The sequence below is a fragment of the Populus nigra genome, chromosome 2, assembly GCF_951802175.1.
Source record: "Populus nigra chromosome 2, ddPopNigr1.1, whole genome shotgun sequence".
NCBI lineage: Eukaryota > Viridiplantae > Streptophyta > Magnoliopsida > Malpighiales > Salicaceae > Populus > Populus nigra.
The window spans coordinates 27768864-27785064 of record NC_084853.1 but is presented as its reverse complement, the minus strand read 5'-3'; the positions used below and the strand labels follow the sequence as shown (position 1 = coordinate 27785064).

Below are 16201 nucleotides of genomic sequence, written 5' to 3'. Positions count from 1 at the left end.
AAGTGGTGCTCCTACAAGTCCAAGTTATTTATTCCTTGGGTCTTCAAGTTAGCATTCTCCATCCTTCAAGATGGAAGACATCTTCTCCAATCTAAGATTGGATCATGCCCCCATTTGTTTCCTCATTCTTAATGAGGAAGAAAATGGGATGATGGAGACTATCCTCCAGGGGAGGTCTACGCTGGGACCTGATGGTCTTGATATGATGGAGGTTGTCGCACGTCACCCGCTCTGTGTTTGTTTGACGATTTTCATTTCGTTGTTTGTTTTTTGGAGGCGCCACCTAGTATTTAATTGAAGGTTACTAGGAAACCCAAATGTACTAGTCTTGTCAGAGATTCACGGGTAAGGGACTGGTTGTGGTTAGGGAAGGTATAAGCACCCCTAACGCACCCTACCTGAGGTAAGCTGCTTCGTGATTTGATGTAATAAAGAAGTTTTAAAAATTATCTTTTCATCGGATATTAGAAATACAACTTACGTGTAAGTTCATAATCTTTAACCGTTAGCAAATTAAAATATTAAATTCTTCTTTATTCTTTTCAATTTTATCATAAAAAAATCCATAAAAAAAATACAAACAACACATTCACTTTTACTATATTTTTCTTTTTTCTTCTTTTTTTACATCCACACTACAAATTATAAAAATTCAAAACTAAACAAAAATTACATTAAACAATTTAAAATTTACAAAATAGCCCCTAAAAAATCCAGGAATTGCAAAGGAAGACTTCTGGAACTGCAGGAACAGTGGCAACGCGTCTCCTCCACGTGCCGCCGACGATGAAGGCAACAAAACCAGTGGATCAGGAATGTCTTCTTCTCTGTCTTCCTACGTCGTCAGTGAGGGTCACCACCACCTGCAATAAGGGAAAAAACACATAAACAACAGTTGATTTTAAGTTTTCTTTATGTCCAGATCTGTTCTCGGGTCTGGTTTGTTGTTATTTCCTTCTTCCAGCGGCTGATCTGGCGGCTGAGGAAAGGGACAGCGTTTGTGCGGGAGGAGCTAGAGGAAGACGGCAGAGAAATCTGGGTCTATGGGCGCCGCTATGTTCGAGCTGGTTTGGAGGCCGGTCTGTAGGGCTGGAGCTGAAGGGAACCGAAAGAGAAGAAGACGATGCTGAGAGGAAGCTTCGGTGTTGATGGAGATGAAGTGATCGAGGAAGATGGAGAGGCGGCCGGCAAGAGGGGAGAGTGAAGGGGGATGGCTTTGGGTTTTGAAGATAAATGATCTGTTGGCTGCTGGGGTTGGTTTCGGGTTGTTCAGGAGAGAATGGGGAATCAGTTGTGGCTTGGAGAGGGAGAGCGGCGGAGATGACTAAGAGAGAGAGGAGGGACGGTTGTGGGCAGAAATGGAGGAAAGATAATAGTTGGTTTTTTCATCAAAAGTGGTTTGAATATGATGGTATTGTATATGAGTATGTGTGAGTCTCAACTTCTGGCGGTCCTTCAAAGTTAGTTAGTAAAGGTAAAAACAGTTTATTGTTAGATGATTTACTACAACTGATAGATGATACTATGTTTGACAATCCATTTGCTGATCAATATAAATTTGACTATTATGAGTCTAGTGAAAATGAAAATGATAAGATGTTAGACCTAAATATGATAGTGAATATTGATGATGATATTGATAATGAAATAATTAATCATGTTCATGAATTTGAAGATGCTTCTAGGTCTAGTATTGTTGTTTCTCATTATTAGGAACTTAGTAATTGACGTATGCTTGAAGGGTTTGATTTGGAGGTTGGAAAAACATTCAACAGTAAAAACATTACACATTTGGTTGAATATTGAGTTCAATAGTTAAACTTTATATTTGTTTAATCACAATGTATTCTTAATTAAATTGCATACCCCAACCTTTAACAGCAATTTAATGCAACGTGTAATTCATCATAATTTTACCGCATTCATGTTCTATTGCATGAAATCATCAAGCATAGTTAATTACATTATGAATTGATTCCAACAACCCATATAAAATTCCTAATTCAGTAACTTATGCAAAATTAAACGCAACACATAATTAATTTGTAATTAATTTAACTTATTTTCATATTCATCTATATCAAATCAGCGCTAATTAATGATATTCATAATTAATTTATCATTAATTCAACAAACCCTAAATTCACCTTAAACCCTAAACTCAACCTAAACAATTTTTATATTTCATCTAAATCAAACATAAATTCATAACAATGTAGTATGTTTACCTTACTTGTAGGATTAGAAAAAGATTTAAGGCGATGGCAGCAGTAATTACAATGATTGATTTTGAAGAGAATTATTCAAGGATGCTTGGAAACTAGGATGGATTTGAGTTTTAGGTGTTTTAAGGTAAACAATAAGGTGTTTGATGGTTTTTTTTAGAGATATAAGAGCTGAGGGTGTCGATTTAGAGAGAGAGAGAGAGAGAGAGAGAGGGTTGTTGTATCTCTATGCTCTTTGATCTAGAGAGGCATTCAAATTTCATGATATTCCACGTTTCAGAAGTACATCATGTTAAGTTATTGCATTCTTGAAATGCAACATGTTTGAATATTGCTCTTTTAAAGCACAACAACTATCTTACTGCACTTAAGAATAATGATATTTAGTAAATGTCATGTTTATGATGTTGGGTTTCGATTGATAACAACGCGACTAAAGAGGATTTGGAAACTATCTAAGGGCTTTGATCTAATGGATGTGAGGAATGGTTTCTATATGGTAAAATTTGACTAGGAGGAGGATAGGGCTAGATTTATGAATAATGAACCATATATTTTATCACTATTTGGTAATGAGAACATGCTCTACAAACTTTTTTGCTTCAAGGGCTTTGATTGATAGAACTCTAGTGTGGGTAAGAATCCCTCACCTCAATTTGGTTTACTATGATGAGAGTTTCCCAATGGCTTTAGCAACTGTTATTGGCAATGTTGCACCCGACACCGCGACGACATTTAAAAATTAAATTGCGAAAGAATAAATTTATGGCATCTTGTTCTTATATAGGAAAATGTCTTGTTTTAGGAGTTGTCACCTAATATTATGGTCACTAGGAACCCTAATTGGCATAGTTATTAAACTCAGACCAACCCGGCAGGTCAACCCAGAACCTGGTGGCTAGACCAGTCCAGGTAAGATAAAAGACTAGCCAGTGTAAAAGTCGACAAAACCTGGTCGACCTGGTGGGTCGACCCATGACCTGGGCGATCAGGGCAAACCCGGATGAGACATTTTATTTTTATTTTTTTTTCAAATATGGTTTTTCTCTTGGATCCCTCTTTTTTCATTTTTTTTTTAGTTGGTTATGAACCCTTTTCAAAAGTTCACTATATAAATACTAGAAGAATGTTCTATTTTTTCAACGTGGGATTTGAAACTCTTTAACACACACACACATTCTATGTTCTCAAGAAAAAAAATTATTTTTTCAATGTGGGATTTAAAATTCTTTAGTATATATATTCTATGTTTATAAGAAAAAAGTTATATTTTTTCAATGTGGGATAAAAAACTTTTTTGTTTAAATACTTTAACTTAAAATGATACCATAATATTTTTTCAATGTGAGATTTGAAGGATTTGAAATTCTTTAATATATATATTCTATGTTCATAAGAAAAAAAATATTTTTTCAATGTGGGATTTGATACTTTTTACTATATATACTTTATGTTTACAAGAAAAAAGTTATTTTTTCAATCTGAGATAAAAACTTTTTTTTAAAATACTTCAATTTAAAAAGATAACATAATATCTTTTTAATGTGATATTTGAAGGATTTGAAACCCTTTAATATATAAACTCTATGTTCACAAGAAAAAATATATTTTTTTCAATGTGGGATTTGAAGCCCTTTAGTATACATACTTTATATTCACAAGAAAAAAATTATATTTTTTTCAATGTGGGATAAAAACAATTTTTGATTTAAATGCTTCAACTTAAAAGGATAACATAATATCTTTTCAATGTAGGATAAATTTGTTTTTGATATATTCTTTTAAACTTCATTATTTACAATATATATAGTCTATATTCATATAGAATAGTTTCTTACTTTTTCATATGAAATATTAAAATTTTAAATTTGTTTTTTAATTTTTACGGGTTGACCCGTGTAACCCGCGACTTGGCCTCTTAGCCGAGTCAACGACCAAGTCGCATTTGATAACTATGCTAACTGGTCAACAGAGATTCTATGGTACAGGACTGGTTACTCAAAATAGAAGATATTATCACCCCTTAACCTCATATCTGAGGTAGGTTGCACAGCTAGTTTTGTCTTAAATTATTTACAATATGTATAGTCTATATATTCACATAGAATAGTTTTTTACTTTTTTATATGAAATATTAAAATTTCAAAATTATTTTTTAATTTTTACGGGTTGACCCATGTAACCCGTAATTGTTTTTTAATTTCAAAATTTTTTTTTTAATTCTTACTTTTTCATATGAAATATTAAAATTTCAAAATTGTTTTTTAATTTTTACGGGTTGACCCGTGTAACCCGCGACTCGGCCTCTTGGCCGAGTCAAACACTAGGTCGTATTTGATAACTATGCTAACTGGTCAACAAAGATTCTATGGTACGAGACTGGTTACTCAAAAGAGAATATATTATCACCCCTTAAGCGTCATATCTAAGGTATGCTGCATAGTTAGTTTTGTCGTAAATTGCTAAGGGTTTGTTGTATTATGTTACCGATGGATAATACTTCTAACTCTGGTGCCAATGAATATTTGGCTACAAATACTTCCAACTTGCGTTGATAAAATTACTAACACAAAACAATATGGTATTCCTGACTCTAGCTTCAGTTAATAAACTAGTAAAATAAATTAGAAGCAAAGCATATATATATATATATATATATATATATATATATATATATATTTCTTTATATTTTTTTAGAAGAAGAAAAAAAGACAAGTATATATCGTATACTGGATTCGCATCTCACAATAAAAAACCACAAATCAAATCATTAAAAAGAAATGCATGAGGGACTCACAAATAAATTAAATATATATATATATATATATATATATATATATATATATATTTCTTTATATTTTTTTAGAAGAAGAAAAAAAGACAAGTATATATCGTATACTGGATTCGCATCTCACAATAAAAAACCACAAATCAAATCATTAAAAAGAAATGCATGAGGGACTCACAAATAAATTAAAAAGGGTCCATAAATTTTTTTTTTGGAATTTTTTGATATCCAAAAAGACCTGTTTGACTAGATATCAAAACAAAATGGGTTGAAATAAAAGGGGTACAGCATAAAGGTGTGTTTTTCCAAACACACCCTTGGCCTAAAACAACTTGGATTGGTTGGGCCTGAGGCCTAGGCCCAGCCTGGTCTTAGCTTATTTTTTTTTACGGGGATGGATCTAGCCTAACTGCACGGACTGGGCTGGACCCAGCTGGCCCAGCCTGGTCACTGGTCAAAACCAGTTACCCGGCTGGCCATTGTCAGCTGGCGTGCGTGAAATGTTCACGCATGCTTGCTATAGGAATGAGTTAATTATAATTCAAGATGCACAAAGCCTATGTAATTAAAATGCAAAGAGGAGGAGAATGAAGAACTTATGTACCTGGTAATCTTGAGGGGTGTAGCTCAATTGGTCAGGCCATATGTTTGCTTCCTAGAGGTCACCAGTTCGAGTTCCACAAATCTCAGAGCCACTATAGGCTTACATGGTCGTTAACTTCAGAGCCCGTGGGATTAGTCGAGGTGTACGCAAGCTGACCCGGATACCCACGTTAATAATAATAAAAAAAGAACTTACGTACCTGGAGCTGCTTGGGGACAAAGATGATGGTGAAAGTGTGCTAGCTGGCCAAAGCTACTTTCTTCCCTTCTACTTCTGTTTTTTGTTCACTTCTCCTCTGTTCTTACCTTTCTCTGCTCGGTTTCTTCTTTTTCTTCTTTTTGCTTTCTCTTATTCTCTTTCTCTCTCTTTGTTCTTGTTCCTCCTCTGTGTTTTTCTTCCTACCTGTTTTTTTCTATTCTTGTCTCTTTGTCGTCCTGGTTTCTCTATGTTTGTGTTTGATTTGTTAGATCAACAAACTGCGGTGAGGGGAAGCTGAAGTTCCTTTTTGCTTAATGAAGGCCACAAGTCTCTTTGTCTTCTCTGTGTTTACGTTTTCATGTTCTTCCTGGTCTCTCTCTGTTTTCGTTCTTTCTTCCTCTTCCTTTTTAGGATTCATAAATAAAAATGCTAAATTATATTATTAAAACCTTGAAAAGTAAAACCCAATAGAAAAACCTAAAAAATACAATTTGCTATGCACACGTTTCTTGAAAGTTGAGATTAGTAAAGAATTTATAAATAATTATCCTAAATTATCACTTGATCTGATTTGTTTGATAAAAGAACTTTTTAAAGAATTGAGTGAATATAAAAGAACTTTGGTGAGATATGCTTTATTTTATCTTATATAATACAACCTCTTTTAAATTGAGTGATGTAGACAACATTATCTTCAAACAATATTTTGGGAATATCTTCAATGATTAACAATCCATATTTTTTTATGTACTGGATAATTGACCTTAGCCATATATATTCTCAACTTGCTTCATGGATTGCAATAATTTTTGAATGATTTGACGAAGCAACCACTAATATTTGTTTGACAAATCTCCAAGAAATTGCAGTACCTTTATAGGTAAATAGATAACTTGTTTGTGATCTCTCTTTATAGAGATCAGAGAGATAACTTGCATCTACATAACTAATCAATTGTGAATTTGATCTTCTATACCTCATTTTAGTTGTTCCAAGGTGATAGTGAAGTATATGTTTGACCCCATTTCAATGTATTTTTATGGGAGTGGAATTGTATTTTTGCCAATAAATTGATTGCAAAATCTATATTTGGTCTTGTACAATTTACAAGATACATGAGTGTTCCAATAGCACTAAGATATGGTACTTCTAAACCAAGAATTTCTTCATCCTCTTTTAACAGTCGAAAAAGGTCTTTCTTCGTATCAAGTAATCAAACAACCATAGATGTACTCAAATAATGAGCATTGTTCATGTAAAATTGCTTCAGGACCTTTTCTATATACGTCGATTGATGGACAAATATTCTATTAGAAAGATGTTCAAAATTGTAAACCAAGATAAAATTTTATCTTTTTGAGATCTTTCATCTGAAATTCATATTTCAAATAGGTTGCAGTTTTTATGAGCTCTTCAGGAGTACCAACTAGATTTAAATCATCAATATATACTGCAACAATAGCAAATCTAGATGTGATTTTCTTAATAAAAATACATGGATAAATCTCATTATTCTCAAACCCTTTTCTAGAAGGTATTCATTAAGACGATTATACAACATTCGACCAGATTGCCTTAACCCATATAAAGATTTTTGTAGTTTAATAGAATAAACACTTCTGGGTTTATCATAAAAGACTCCAGGCATTTTGAATCCTTCAGGGATTTTAATATGGATATCTTTATCTAATGGTCCATATAGATATGTTGTAATTACATCTATTAAACGCATATTTAGAGTTTATGAGACCACTAAACCAATCAAGAATCTGAAAGTGATTGCATCCATAGCTGAAGAATAAGTTTCCTCAAAATCAATATCAGATCTTTGTGAGAAACCTTGTGCAACAAGACATGTCTTGTATCAAAAAATTTCATTGTTCTTATTTCTTTTTCTAATGAAAACCCATTTATATCCAACAGGCATAACACCTTTAAGTGTATGAACTACAGGTCCAAATATTTCATGTTTTGCAAGTTAGTTTAACTATGCTTGGATTGCTTCTTTCCACATTGGTCAATCATTTCTATGTCGACATTCTTCGATGGTTTGTGGTTCAATTTCATCATCACTTCTGTTAATGCCAAAAACAACCTTAAATGCAAATACATCATTTATGAAAAAAAAATTTCGATCTGAAATCTCTCATATGTGAACATAGTTTATGGAGATCTCATTATTTTTAAGTACCTAGAGATCTTTTCAAGATGTCCCTCTTTAAAATGATCAATATTAGAAGATGATTTTGACACAATATTTATCGCTTGTTTTATGGATGAGGAATCTTCAGGTGTATTATCATCTATTTGTTGTAATTTTTGTTTTCTAGGATTTTTGTCCTTAGCACCAACATGTCTTTTGCGCTTCAGGCGTGGTATAGATTCATTCACTGCTATGTTGCCTTTTTTCCTTTAGGGATTTCAATTTTAGAAAGAGCATTTGCAGCTAGAATAAGAGATTTAACCACCTTTTTCACTGTTGGTGAAAAATCAATTAATTGATTTGCAATATTTTATAAATGATTACTTTTTGAACTTCAAGTTCACATTGATTTGTCATTGGATCAAAATGAGAAGATAACTTCGAGTTATTCCAAGTAATTTTTTGTCGAGCTTCAGGCACTAACTTTTCTTTCTCTAATGATGAGAAAATGTTCTCATCAAAATAATAGTCGTCAAAACGTGCGTTAAAAACATCACTAATTAAAGGTTCAAGGAATCTAATAATATATGGAGAATCAAAACCAATATAAATTCTTATTCTATGTTTTGGACCCATTTTAGTCTTTTATGGGGGTGTTATAGGCACATAAACCTCCTAACCAAAAGTTCATAAATAAAATATATTTGGTGGTATACAAAATACAAGTTGCAAATGAGAATATTTATAGTAAGCACTTGATTAATGTATTATAGCATGTCCCTAAATAGATGTAGGCAATTTTGATTTCATAAGTAATAGTCTAGCAATTAATTGAAAATACTTTATAAATGATTTTGTTAGACTATTTTGAGTATGTACATGGGCAACAAGATGTTCAACATCAATTCCAATAGAAGTGCAAAAATTATCAAATCTTTGAGAAGTAAACTTATCAGCATTATCCAATCGAATTTTCTTGATTGGATAATTAAGAAATTGTGTTTGTAGTATGATGATATGTGCTATTAATCTAGCAAATGCAACATTTCAACTAGAAAGTAAACAAACATGTGACCATTTACTTGATGCATTAATCAATACCATAAAATATCTAAAATGTCTGCATGGTGTATGAATAGGTCCACATATATCTCCTCGAATTCTTTTGAGAAAAGATGGTGATTATATGACAACTGACACGACCAAAAGATTGATGTCTTCTCCCAAGTGCAGGAGTGTCGAAGTAATAAATAACCCGGCAAGACCGGGGTCGAACCACATGGAGGTTACTTGTATAAATTATAAGCAACAATAATAAAACAACAATAGTAACAACAACAACAACAATAATGATGATGATAATAATAGTGAAGAAGAAGAGGAAGAAGTCGGTGAGAACTTTGAGATGGAAGATTAACGTAAGGATTAAACAATGATAACAACAAATGTCAAGGTTAGAGGATCCACTAATGGTACTTCAAACAAGTATAGTATAAACTCTTATTATTCAATTGGAAACCACACACAAAGGAGGTTCCAATCAGATTATAAATTGTTAACATGGTTACATTAGTTATCTTATTCGAATAATGCTAATACTTGTAAATGTTGCCAGGCATTCATGATTATAACTTATGTTAACAACAAATCAAGTTCCTTTCATAGCGCAGGTGTCAGTTATACCATACAGTATGGGCTATGAAAGTGCCAAGTATTTGTTGTACCAAGTGTTATACAACATAAATCTAGATTAACCATTTAACAAGCAAAGTATTAAAAGTGAACAAGATAACAAATACAAAGCATGTTAGTATCCAACATTAAGGTCCATGTTAAGTTTATATTATACTTATTCTTACACCATTAGTGTACCCTTTTCACCTTGACATAATTAACTTAGTTAAACATAATGAAAGGAAGAGACATAAATAAACAAGGAAAGGAAATGAAAAGCATAAGCAAGAAATTAATATAAGCAAAACTTAAGCATTACAAAATATAAAGAGAGAGCAAGAGCATGATCTTGATCTGAAACCAAGATGCCTAAATACATGGCAAATGCCTCCTTTTATAGGCCAAAATTCAGAACTATTGATTTGTTGACTAATTGATGAGTGGGTGGCCACATCTTGACTTGGTGACAATTCTTATCTTCTTGTCTGCCAAAAACGTCATTGATGACGTCATAATTTGAACAAACTTGAATCATGAAAGTTCTAGTAAATTGTCTCATCTTTCCAGGGTAAAAATTTGAGATCATTTGGACTTCTATAACTCGAGATATGGGCTGAACACTGAACAATGTCTGGGCTGCAGGACAGATTCGGACTTCTTCGTTGTTGCTACAATTTGGACTTGAAAACGGCCTTTTTAAATCTTGGACTCCACATGAAAGTTGTAGGCCTATGTCTTATCTTTCCATCCATATAAAATGGACCTAAATCCAAGATCTACAGCTCCAGATATGACCCAATTACCGAACAGTGTTCAAGTTTGGACTGCACCAGCATCTCTTTTCTAAGTTTGGCCATCTCTTTGTCCTTTCAATTTCAGTACTTCAACTCATCAATCAATTCTTTCATTTATGTGATAGGCCTGCATATAAGATGAACATTTACCATAAATTAAAGGTATCTTATATAATTAGATATGTTATTATAAAACATGCTTTAGTTAAGGAGTTATTGATACTTTAAGTGCAAAATGATGATATAAAACCTTGATAAAAATGCACTTTTAAGTACTAATCACACCCCCCAACCAGCTTATTACTAGTCCCTAGTAATTAAAGCGTTAAAATAGAAAAACAATTTGCAAATTCCACAAAGCAAGGCATTCAACATTCAACTTCCATTAATCTATCCAGATAAACAAACTCTCATTAAATTTTATATATCTGCTCAATACCTCTTAAACAAAATATTAATAAACCTTCCTTGTTATATGCTCAATGTATGAAACATAGATTATGGGGCTTTTGTTGGAAGAAAACAATATTTTGTTCTAATGTTTAAGGTTAACTTCCTTGGGTTGGGATTATTTTATTTTATTTTCTTTTTCTTTTTTTTTTTAATATCTATACATATAACTTAAAACACAATGCATCTTTAACCCATGTAACGAGCTTTCGGCTAATGACTCCCAGACCAGTTGATCTTAGGGCATTAGGTGTTGAGACACCCCTACGAGCTTAGTAACTCGGGTTGCAGATACTGATACGTAGATAGTGCAATGTTTGATTCCCTTAAGCTTTTCTCCTTAACCCATGTAACAAGCTTTGGGCCAATAGCTCCCAAGTCAGTTGACTTTAGGGTATTAGGTGTTAAAACACCCCTTCGGGCTTAATTGCTTAGGTTAGGGAGGCTACGAAACCAAACTTATCTACGTTCTTATTATCATCATTTTTTTTCTTTTTTTTTTCTTTTTTTTCTTTTTTTTTCTTTTTTTCTTTTTTTCTTTTTGCAAATTATAGACTATCCCTATCCCTTAGTTGTTACCTTTAACAAAAGAACATAAATAATGTAATAATCCAATATGCAACCCACAATCATATGTTAAAGTGTGTGTGTGAAAATGAAGGTTTAAGAATATTTGTTAAATGAGTATAGGAGCAGAACCAAGTGATAACAATGCGAGAGTTTGTAAACCTGAATATTTCAAGAAGTATTCTAATAGGCCTTGTTATGAATATTGCAAATAACCATTAGAAAATGTTTACTAAGATGCGTCTCAAGAGTCATTCCCCCTTACTCTACCATCCTAGTAATAACAGTTTTGCAAAATGGTTTTTAAAACAAAAACAGTTAGTTGGTTAGTTTTTTTTTTTTTTTTTTTTTAAATACTACTACCCTCTCCCCCCAACCAAAACGAGACATTGTCCTCAATGTCATAAGATAGAAAGATAGAGTATAGAAGACATCACCTGAAACAACGAACACTGACAATCCTGAAACACACTTAAACAAATATAAAAGATAACAAAACAGAAAAAAAAAATTATGCTATTAATAAAACTGAAAGACATAAATTTTTACATACTCAAACTCAAATCGTAGTTGTGATTGTGGCTCACATCTTCCCTTGGTTTTACGTCCAAGAACGGCTTAAACGCCCTCTATGGGTCGGGGATAGGCTTCCCATCCAGTTTTCTTAAAAACTGGCAAACAGGGTCTTTTACAGTCAGATTCCCAAGACTAAGTCGATCACGTTCTTTATGGAAATGGGGTCATAAGTCGTGAAATGCACAATGCACATCTCCACCAGGATATGTCTTCAAAGTCAATAGAAGATTATCTAAAGATTTCTTATGTTTTGAAATAAATCCTGACTTTTGACAATTTTCACAAGCTTTGCAGAATGCATGCGTGTCCTTGAACATGGTAGGCCAATAAAATCCATTTTGAAAGATTTTTGCAATGGTCTTTTTTGACGAGAAATGACTCCCACATGCTTCAGAATGACAAAATTTAATGACATTACTTACCTCATTGTCAGGAATGCATCTTCGAAATATTTGATCAGGATAATATTCGAATAAGTAAGGGTCATCCCAATAAAATTTCTTCACTTCGTTCAGAAACTCACCTTTGTCTTCGGTACTCCAATGAGTTGGCAAATCTCCTGAGGCAAGGAAATTGATATTTTTAGCAAACCAAGGCATTGAACTAAGAGAAAGTAAAGATTTATCAGGAAAGTAATCATCGGTTGGTGTGATGTCAGATATCGAATCTGTTGTCACTCTTGACAAAAGATTCGCATCAACATTTTCAATGCCTTTTTCATCCGTGATTTCTTCCTGAGAATAAGTCATTTGCAAATCTTCAAATTCATCAAACTCAGTATTACTCAAAGTAGATTCAAATTGATCATAAACCAATTCTTCAATAAAATCTACTTCTTGTAAATCATTATCATCTCCAGGTTGCTTGCAAATGTTAAAAATATTCATCTCCAATGTCATGTTTCCAAAAGATAGCTTCATCAGTCCATTCCTACAATTAATTAATGCATTAGAAGTTGCAAGAAACGGACGTCCTAAAATAACAGGAAATGAATTGCATGCTTCAATAGGTTGTGTGTCCAAAACAATAAAATCCACAGGATAAATGAACTTATCGACTTGTACTAACACATCTTCAACTATTCCTCTAGGCACTTTTACAGATCTATCAGCAAGTAAAAGAGTCACAGAAGTTGGTTTTAACTCACCTAGATTGAGACTTTGAAAAACTGAATATGGAAGTAAATTCACACTAGCTCCAAGATCAAGTAAAGCTCTTTCAATTTTATGTTCTCCAATAAAGCAAGAAATTGTAGGACAACCAGGGTCTTTATATTTCAAAGCATTATTGTTCTGAAGAATGGCACTTACTTGTTCGGCTAAAAAGGCTTTCTTTTTCACATTCAGTTTTCTCTTCACAGTGCACAGATCTTTCAAAAATTTAGCATAAGAAGGAACCTGTTTAATAGCATCCAACAAAGGTATATTGATCCTTACCTGTTTGAAAGTTTCAAAGATTTCAGAGTTGTGATTGACTTTCCTTTGTTTAGTCATGGCATGAGGAAATGGAAATGTTGGCGGAGAATCAGTCTTTTCTTTGCAATGATCAGATTCAAGCCCTTCCATACCCTCAGAGATTGACTCATCATCATTCTCACAAGGTTCAAGAATGGGTTTTTCAATAACCTTACCACTACGAAGAGTGATGATTGATTTGTCTTGATCCATGTGTTGGCTTCCAGAACTACTTGCATTTGTATGGTATTGCCCCTTTGGATTTTGTTGTGGTTGAGATGGAAACTTACCTTTCTCTTGGAAACTGAGAGCAGATGTCAATTTTGCAAGAGTATCTTTAAAATCTGTCATGCTTTGAGCAAGTTGAGTGTTAATTGCCTCTTGCTTTTCCATAAATGCATGCAATGTTTCCTCAAGATTTCTTCTAGGAGGTGGAGCATAAGGAGGTGCATATCCATGAGAATTTTGAAAATTATGATGTGCTTGAAACGGTGGCTGTGAAGTTTGAGCATTATTGTTCTCACTCTTCCAACTGAAATTTGGATGATTTCTCCAACCAGGGTTATATGTTTGCGAATATGGGTTATGATTGGGCCTTTGAAAACTGTTTAATGCATGGGCTTGTTCATGGAGACATTCTTTAAAAAAAGGCAAGGTTGGACAGTCATTGGTTGAATGCTCGTTGGTTTCACAGATTTGACATGCAATGTCTTGAACAGATTTTAATTGACCACTCTTTTTCAATTCTAGTGCTTCGACTTTTTTAGCTAAAGATGCAAACTTGGCTTGGAGGTCATGATCTTCCCTAAGGTTGTACATACCTCCACTAGATGTATGAGGTTGGGTTTTACTTGGTGCCTCATAAGTACCTGTGGTGTCCCAATTTTGTGCATTTTCAGCTAGCAAATCTAAGTAATCCATTGCTTCATTAGGGTCTTTATCCTCAAAAGTTCCATTGCACATTAATTCAACCATTTGCCTATCTCTAGGAGTTAACCCTTCATAAAAATGTGAAACTAATCTCCATGTTTCAAAACCATGATGAGGGCAAGTATTAAGTAAGTCTCGATACCTATCCCAACATTGATAAAATGTTTCTCCTGGTTTTTGAGAGAAAGTAATGATTTGTCTTTTGAAAGAGTTTGTTCTGTGGGATGGAAAAAACTTCTTTAAAAATTGTTGTTGCATTTCATCCCAAGCACGAATGGATCCAGGTCTCAAATTTTGTAGCCATGTTTTAGCTTTATCTTTTAATGAAAAAGGAAAAAGCTTCAATCTAATGGTGTTCATGCTACAATTTGAGTCATTATACGTGTTGCAAACCTCCTCAAATTCCCTTAAATGCAAGTATGGATTTTCTAAATCTAAGCCATGAAAAGACGGTAAAAGTTGAATAATGCCTGTCTTAAAATTAAAATGAGATGCATCAGGAGGAAAAACTATGCATGAGGGTGCACTTGTTCTTGTGGGATTCATGTGGTCTCTAAGAGTTCTAACCCGAATATTCTCATTATTCTCATTATGAAGCGATTGGTTATCTTCTTCAGCCATATTTTCTGAAAATGATGAGGATACCCTACAAAGTCTACCACTTAATATACGTGACCAAACTCTCATGCACGTGTAAGAAAATAAAAGGAAGAAGAAAATAAAAGAAAGGGAAACAAAAGAAACAAAGTTAGATACAAGAAAAGAGAAAAGAGAAAATAAAATAAATACTATAATTTGTACAAGAATTTACCTCCCCGGCAACGGCGCCAAAAACTTGACACGACCAAAAGATTGATGTCTTCTCCCAAGTGCAGGAGTGTCGAAGTAATAAATAACCCGGCAAGACCGGGGTCGAACCACAGGGAGGTTACTTGTATAAATTATAAGCAACAATAATACAACAACAATAGTAACAACAACAACAACAATAATGATGATGATAATAATAGTGAAGAAGAAGAGGAAGAAGTCGGTGAGAACTTTGAGATGGAAGATTAACGTAAGGATTAAACAATGTTAACAACAAATGTCAAGGTTAGAGGATCCACTAATGGTACTTCAAACAAGTATAGTATAAACTCTTATTATTCAATTGGAAACCACACACAAAGGAGGTTCCAATCAGATTATAAATTGTTAACATGGTTACATTAGTTATCTTATTCGAATAATGCTAATACTTGTAAATGTTGCCAGGCATTCATGATTATAACTTATGTTAACAACAAATCAAGTTCCTTTCATAGCGCAGGTGTCGGTTATACCATACAGTATGGGCTATGAAAGTGCCAAGTATTTGTTGTACCAAGTGTTATACAACATAAATCTAGATTAATCATTTAACAAGCAAAGTATTAAAAGTGAACAAGATAACAAATACAAAGCATGTTAGTATCCAACATTAAGGTCCATGTTAAGTTTATATTATACTTATTCTTACACCATTAGTGTACCCTTTTCACCTTGACATAATTAACTTAGTTAAACATAATGAAAGGAAGAGACATAAATAAACAAGGAAAGGAAATGAAAAGCATAAGCAAGAAATTAATATAAGCAAAACTTAAGCATTACAAAATATAAAGAGAGAGCAAGAGCATGATCTTGATCTGAAACCAAGATGCCTAAATACATGGCAAATGCCTCCTTTTATAGGCCAAAATTCAGAACTATTGATTTGTTGACTAATTGATGAGTGGGTGGCCACATCTTGACTTGGTGACAATTCTTATCTTCT

General features: G+C 33.3%; 1 pseudogene; it reads left to right on the top strand.

Annotated features, from left to right (window-relative positions):
* Positions 1 to 14506: 14506 nt before the first annotated feature.
* LOC133684378 (small nucleolar RNA R71) lies at positions 14507 to 14617 on the top strand (annotated as a pseudogene).
* Positions 14618 to 16201: the final 1584 nt, after the last annotated feature.